An 8,797-nucleotide genomic window follows, 5' to 3' on the forward strand; every position below is an offset into this window, starting at 1 on the left:
TCCACTCCTGGATTACTTAAATATCGTCCCAACATTCGTATCATGTCACGCCCCGAGACCGGGGTTAGTCGACATCAGCGTCGTTTAACAATCACACAATTGAAACGACCAGCCTCGTAGCATAGTATAAACCGAAAACCAGTTTATTATTCATAATTTCTCAAAAAAACAAATGTCTTTACAAGTGAATTAAAATAAATCTGCGGAAGCATCTAACATAAAATTTAAATTTGCTAACTTCAGAAAAATCTCTAATACTAAATCTCGAAATAACAATTATTCACCAGCCCCAAAATTGTTCAGATTCTTCTTCTTCAACCTGTTCTTTGGACTTATCTGGGGAAGATTGTAAGGGGGTGAGTATTTTGAGAAATACTCAGCAAGTGGGGGAATTTGAATACCACATAACATTTTATAACAATTTCGAATCATAACATAGCATGCTTTTCATAATCGTAACATCATATTCATAACATAATAACACTGCGATTTTTCACCTTTCATGGTTTACTGACGTCAGAACCTAAGTTTTGATCCTCTAAGGGGGCGAGGCCGTAAAACAGTTCTATCCCACTGTTAGGGGCCATATGTTGGAATTCCACCCATTTTCAGGGAATTCTCACAGTGTCAATAAAAAACGTACCAACTTTCGTAAAAACGTATAGACAAACGACGGTACTCGACCGCATTTTTAAACCAAAAATCGAAAATTTAATATGCATAAACCGAAATTTAAAACAGCCCACTTACCTTAAATTCTTGAAAAACTAGGGTTCTTCGAAATTCCTACTTCCCTGGCTGGACGGCGGCAGCGCTTCGCTGTGCTCGAAAACTCCTAAGGGGACTAGGGGGAGATTCTCGAAAATTTTAATGTGTTGTGAGGTGTGATTTTCGAATACAGGGCCCTCTATTTATAGGGGTTGGCTGCTATCGGGATCAAGTGATATCGCGTTGAAATCTGACTTAAATCTTTTATCTCAAATCGTGATATATCTATCCGTGATTTGTTCGAAATTTAAATCTTTTATCCCATACAAATTCTCTTGCTTGATCTTTTATCCCGGTATCTCCATATCAATTCAAATCTTAGACATTTATCTGCGAAATCTTCGAAATTCCTTAATAAATCCTTAGATGATGACCCAAAAATATATTATATTTTGACTGATTTAAATAATAATATCCAAGATTACACCATCAAATTATTAATCTAATATTATTAATCTCATAATATCACGATACTACGAAATCCCGGGTTTTACATCCCTCCCTCCTTATGGGAAGTTTCGTCCTCGAAACTTGAATTGACTTGGTCTATGAAGAGGTACGTGTATTGGTTTCTCATCCTTTCTTCTAGCTCCCACGTGGCTTCTCTTTCCGTGTGGTTCGACCATTACACCTTGACGTAGGGGATGATACGTCGCCTTAGTACTTGGTCCTTGGTGTCCACAATTCTAATGGAAACTTCTTCGTACTTCAGCTCTTCTCCCAAGTTACTTTCGATCATGAGCGGTTCTGGTAAAATCTTCAACCCCGACCTTCAATTGGTAGTAGTCTTTTCTCAGGCCGAGTTTGGAGAAGTTAACTTCTTTAAGTTGATCGAAAAGATCCTCTATCATTGGAAGAAGATATTTATTCTCGATTGTGATCTTATTGAGTTCTCTATAATCTATACACAATCTCATACTTATCTTCCTTATTCACAAACAGTACTGGAGTTCCTTATGGAGACGTACTCGGTTGAAATTGCTTCTTTTCTAGCAATTCTTGGAGTTGTTCTTGTGGCTCTTGGAGTTCAGTTGGCATCATTCGGTATGGTGCTATTGAAATCGGCGCAACGCTAAGAATCACATTGATTTGAACTCAACCTCGTGGTCTGAGAATATCCTGAGAATTCTTCCAGAAAAACGTTCTAGAATTCTCGCATCCATTAGGGTATCTTCCAGCCTGAGCTCAATTTCTTCATGCACTTCGTTCACCATTGCTATGTAAACTTGTTTTTTGCCTGATTTTATGGCTTTCCAAGTCTGGGAAGCAGAAAGAATGTATTTCTGTCTCTTGGCATTGCCATGATACCTGATTTCTTCTTGGTTCACGGTTTGGATCTTGAAATTCTTACTCCGGCAATCTGCTATTGCACTGCTCTTAGATTACCAAACCATCCATATGATGACATTGAAATCTACCAAAGTACTTGGAATCAAGTCGGCACGGAATATACGCGAATAGATGATGATTTTATTTTACGTTGAAATTATTATGATTACTATCTCAAAACTTAAAACTCATACAAAATCTTGGAACTTAACTCAATATCAATCTATACTCTACTGATTTAAATCCCAAAGATTATAACTCATTCGTCATAAAATAAAATCTTATTCAACCTTGTACGAATAAAATTAATCCTCAATTAATTCTTGTTCTAAATCTTACTTGCACTAAACCTTACTTTCCTCGAGACCATTAGCTTAGAGAGCTCTACCACAACTATTTCTACTGAATGTCTTTCTCCTTTAATTATTCTTTGTACCGTAACGAAAGCCAAAACTTATTATGTTATATTTTTCTCAATATCCAGCAATAATATCATAACTTATTTTATTCATATAAGATCGGAATCTACTAGTTATCCCAAAATAATATAAATTACTTAAAACTTAAGATATTATTTCCAACTTCATTTTAGACAAGGTAACCCAAAATTATACATATTTAAAGTTAACACTTAGCATTCTTAAGAACCCAAATTAATGTTTACACATTTAACTATTGTCCAAAATCAACTTCCATATTGGAATATCCAAAACTTATTATAACTCTTATCTCAAATTTTCACATACTAGTTTTTTTTTCTTCCCATAAATAATTTATTGTCCCAAATCAAATATTTCACCTTAAGTCAGAAGCTTAAGTCAAATTATCTCAGATAAGTACAATCCCAACAATATAGGTCAATACTAATAGTTTCCTTAATAAAATTCCATAAAAATCCGATAAGCACTACAAGAAACGCGTTGAACGAGATTTTTCGAGATATTTTCCAAAAATAGAAAGTCTAGGGATAACATATGGATTGAAAGATTACGTCGAGAGGGTTCCAGAACAGTTGACATAACCGAATTCGGAGTTTCCTACGAAAAAAATCGAAGAACACATGGTGGCGGGTTGACTCGTTGACTCGGCCGAGTTGACTCGCCGGGTTGACTCGCCGGAGTATATTCGGAGTAAAGGTGTGTGTCGGAGAAGGGGTCAAGATCACGGAACCGGTAGTGGCACGGCCAGAATCGGTCGGAAAGCTACTTAATTTGGCCGGAACTCGCGAGAAATCGGTTGACTCACTTGAAATTGGGCGTTTCCGATTAGTTGATCCAATCGCCAATTTTATTGTTGGGAAAGGTTACCCATGGCTAGTATAATGTTTGGGTAAGATTAATTGAAAATCAGTAGTAGGATTGGTTGGGTAATTGGACAAATTCAATTTCGGGTTAGGGTTCATACGCAAAATCCGTAGATCTGAAATTCTCGTTGCATCCGAACGCGAAATCTGAAATTGGTTAAGGGCTTTTGTTCGTCTCATCGATGCGGTCCTAGATCGGGTCTCCGATCAAAGAAAGACCGCCGGAAGCGGTCGGAATCGGCGGAAAACGCGGCGGCGCGCGCTAAGGCCCTGTTTGGCCGAAAATTTTCCAAATTTGTTTTGTTTTTTCGAAATTCGAATTTTTTTTTTTTGAAACTCGATTTTTCCCACTCGGATTATGAATCTGACGGCTCTGATACCACTTAAATGTCACGCCCCGAGACCGGGCTTAGTCGACATCGGCGTCGTTTAACAATCACACAATTGAAACGACCAGCCTCGTAGCATAGTATAAACCGAAAACCAGTTTATTATTCATAATTTCTCAAAAAAAACAACTGTCTTTACAACTGAATTAAAATAAATCTGCGGAAGCGTCTAACATAAAATTTAAATTTGCTAACTTCAGAAAAATCTCTAATACTAAATCTCGAAATAACAATTATTCACCAGCCCCAAAATTGTTCAGATTCTTCTTCTTCAACCTGTTCTTCGGACTTAACTAGGGAAGATTGTAAAGGGGTGAGTATTTTGGGAAATACTCAGCAATTGTGGGAATTTGAATACCACATAACATTTTATAACAATTTTGAATCATAACATAGCATGCTTTTCATAATCATAACATCATATTCATAACATAATAACACTGCGATTTTTCACCTTTCATGGTTTACTGACGTCAGTCCCTAAGTTTTGATCCTCTAAGGGGGCGAGGCCGTAAAACAGTTATATCCCACTGTTAGGGGCCATATGTTGGAATTCCACCCTATTTTCAGGGAATTCTCACAGTGTCAATCAAAAACGTACCAACTTTCGTCAAAACGTATAGACAAAACGACGGTACTCGACCGCATTTTTAAACCAAAAACCGAAAATTTAATATGCATAAAACCGAAATTTAAAACATCCCACTTACCTTAAATTCTTGAAAAACTAGGGTTCTTCGAAATTCCTACTTCCTTGGCTGGACGGCGGCAGCGCTTCGCTGTGCTCGAAAACTCCTAAGGGGACTAGGGGGAGATTCTCAAAAATTTGAATGTGTTGTGAGGTGTGATTTTCGAATACAGGGCCCTCCTATTTATAGGGGTTGGCTGCTATCGGGATCGAATGATATCGCGTTGAAATACGACTTAAATCTTTTATCTCAAATCGTGATATATCTATCCGTGATTTGTTCGAAATTTAAATCTTTTATCCCATACAAATTCTCTTGATTGATCTTTTATCTCGGTATCTCCATATCAACTCAAATCTTAGACATTCATCTGCGAAATCTTCGAAATTCCTTAATAAATCCTTAGATTGATAACCCAAAAATATATTATATTCTGACTGATTTAAATAATAATATCCAAGATTACACCATCAAATTATTAATCTAATATTATTAATCTGATAATATCACGATACTACGAAATCCCGGGTTTTACATATCACATACGCAATATCTGGACGTGTACAAATCTAAGAATATATCAGACTCCTCACTGCAGATGCGTAGAGAATTTCTGCATTTTCTTTTCCTCAAAATCATTATTGTGAAATATTTTGAGACTAAATTTGTCTCCCTTAGCCACAGAGGTATCTGTTGGTTGATGGTCTTGCAGCCCGTATCGCTTGAGAACTTTCTCGATATAGCCTTTCTGATAATCCAAGAATACTTTGAGAACGATCCCGATGTATCTAGATACCCAGTACAAAATATGTATCACCAAGATCTTTCATCTCAAAAATTTTAGCTAGAAATCTCTTGGTGTCATGCAACAATTCTATATTGTTGCTAGCAAGTACAATCTCATCAACATATAAAAATAGAAAAATATATTTACTCCTACTGAATTTATTGTATACACAATCATCGACCAAATTTATCTCTAAACCAAACGAGATGTCACTTGATGAAATTTAAAATACAATTATCGAGATATCTGCTTTAGCTCATTGATGGATTTCTTTGATTTGCAAACCATATTATTTGTGTCTTTGGAGACAAAATTTTATGGATGCATCATATAAATTGTTTCATCAATATCAACATTTTGAAACGCAGTCATTACATCCATCTGATGAAGCTCAAGATCGAAATGCGCCACCAAAGAAAATATAAACCTTAAAGAGTCTTTCGAAGAAACCGGAGAGAAAATATCTTTATAATCAAGGCATTCTTTATGTGTAAAGCCTTTAGCGATAAGACGAGCCATATATCTTTCCACATTACATTTCGAATCTATCTTGATTTTAAATATCCATTTGCAACAAATGGGCTTCATACTTTTAGGCAATGAGACAAGATCTCATACGTCATTGCCCTTCATAGACTTTATCTTCTCATTCATGGCATCATTCCACTTTTGGAGTTAGAACTTTCCAAGACTTGACAGAAGTTGATAGGATCACCTCCATCAGTCCAATGCATGCCTCATGTTCTTGAAAAAAATATAATGTAATCATCTGGCATTTCATTTCTCCGCTCTCTAGTGGATCTCTTAATGGCATGGGTTCTGAAGGTGCTTGAGTTTGTTCATCTAGAATGAGAGGATCTCTAATATTTTCTTCATGTATTGTGTCTTGATCAAAGTGTGGTATGTCATCATGATCAATGTCTAAGACACATGTAAGAATATTTACACATTCCTCTTTAAAAACAATATCACTTACTTATCTCCCCCCACAAACTCAAAATCCTCAAAGAACCAGGCATTTTCTGACTCAAAATTTGACTTACTTCTGCGATCATAAAACTTGTACCCTTGGATCTTTCACAATATCCAATAAAATAATAATTAATCATCCTTGAGTCTGGTTTTTTTTTCATTAGGCCTATATGGCCTTGTCTCAACTGGACATCCCCAAACATGCGGATGTTTAAGACTAGGCTTTTTGGTCGTCCAAAGTTCATAAGGGGTTTGGTCGATGCCTTATTTGGAACCATGTTAAGGATATATTTTGTGGTCTTTAGTTCTTCTTCCTAGAGTGATTATGGTAAGGTGGAATGACTAATCATCTTATCATCATGTCCTTAAGCGTTCTGTTTCGTCTTTCATTAACAATATTCATATTGGGCAAACCCGACATAGTGTATTGTGGGACGACACCGCATTCCTCTAGGAATCGAACAAAAGGTCATGGACGTTGTTCGCTTGAACCATCATATCTACCATAGTATTCACCACCACGGTCAGATTTAATGCTTTAATCTTTAAGCCAAGTTGATTTTCAACTTCAGCTTTATAATTTTTTAATACATCCAATGACTGTGCATTTTATTGAATGAGATAAATGATGTCATATTTTGAAAAATCATCTGTGAACGTTATAAAATATTGTTGACCATTCCAAGAAGCCGAAAAGAATGGTTCACAAACATCAGTATATATGCATGAACACTTGTTGTCTTCAAATCTCATTTTGCTGGTTTGTTTCCCCTTTATACAAATATTAAAATCTACGTAATCTAAAGGTTTAAGAATTTCGTCTGACACAAATCTTCTTATTCTTTTTCCAGATATATGATCCAATCTCTTGTGCCATGACGCATCTTAATTTTCATTGGTTAATTTTCTTTAAGTGTCTCTACTTGTTTTTAAGTAGATAGTGTGGAGTGATTGTCGGACAAGACATCTTGGACGATTGAAGTCTTCTACTTCTTGTCATTCCTTCTATCCTCACCACTTTACACTACTCTTTCTTCTTGATTGTCCACCTGTCAAACAAAGACATTACAATATTTATTATATTCACGTATATTTTCGAATTCATGATGCATAAACTTTTGAGGAAGGGTGACCACCCTATTCGCTCCTCTGACTCCCACAATTGAAAACAACGGCTCAATATCCACAGGTGCTTGTGCTAGAAAGATGGAGATGAAAGGGGATCGGTTACGGTGACCGGAAGCGCAACGGAAGTTCAAAAATCAAAATTTTCATGTAAATTTTCGGCCACCCCTCATTTCATGTAGCAAATACAAAAGCACAACTATGTCATACATAGGGTGTAAAAAAATCGTTACCTATCAATCTCAAGATATTGATTATGGCTCCAACTTAGTTGTCAAACAACTAAGCTCTTGAATGGCAAGACCCTCTACAAGCTTTCCTTGAGCACTCCTTGCTCAACTATTAAGCCCACCACCAACTAGGTAGATCCCCTCATATTTTGCACTAGAAAAATATGAGGATTTTTCAAAGAGAACTGCAAGATTTCCTCAACCAAAAATTGAAGAAAAATGGAGAGAAAACTTGGAGAGAAAAGAGTGTAAATTTCGGCCATAGTGGATGCAAGAATGGGGAAGGGAGACTTGTCTTGGTAGTGGAAAAATATGTTCCAAAAAGTTGCATATCATGCCTTGAAAACACAAAAAGTAGTCTCCAACCCTTCAGCTCCCATGCATGCATATTATATGGTTTTTATCAAAATAAAAACCATGGACTAAATTTAATTATCTCAAACATATTTGAGACTAATTAAACATTACTTGAATTTACCCAAGTCCCACTAGTTAAATAATTAATTTAAATTGAGCTCTACAAGACTCAATATAATTTAATTAATTAAACACTTGAATTAATTTAATTATTTGGACTCTACTAGGTCCACTAGTGTTTAATTAATTCAACACTTGAATTAATTTAATTTAGTCCATAATAATGTTTATGAAAATCACAATTTTCAAATACATTATTCAATTGGCCAACTTTTAATTTAGGAACACTTCCATAAATTAAAATTTACATTTCTCTCATAGAAGTCATACTTCTATTTTTCTTTACACTTATAAACTCATTTATAAGTCGTTCAACACATTGAACTAGTTTCTCCTTTATAGAAGTCATACTTCTAATTTTCCTTACGCTTATAAACTCTTTTATAAGCCGTTCAACACATTGAACTATTTTACTTCTCAACGGGATCTAGAAAGCTAGTACTTGTGTGGCCCTCAATGGTTCATTGATACAACTAGCCGTGGGTTCACATCTCCATGTGATTCAGACTAAACTTGTCCCTATATGAGCATACCTCAATTGCTCCATTCTTACTTATCAACTCCTTGATAATAAGAACGTCAGAACTCAAGTCTGATAGTACCCAACCAATCATGTTAAACGCCTAGCAGCATCGCTTACATGATTCCCTAGGTATCAAATGATAGTGCCTGCAAGAACCATTCAATTATGGTTAGCGTACAGTACGGTCCCTTCAACTCATATATCC

This window comes from Primulina eburnea, chromosome 2 (genome assembly GCF_022965805.1).
Source record: "Primulina eburnea isolate SZY01 chromosome 2, ASM2296580v1, whole genome shotgun sequence".
NCBI classification, from domain to species: Eukaryota; Viridiplantae; Streptophyta; class Magnoliopsida; order Lamiales; family Gesneriaceae; genus Primulina; species Primulina eburnea.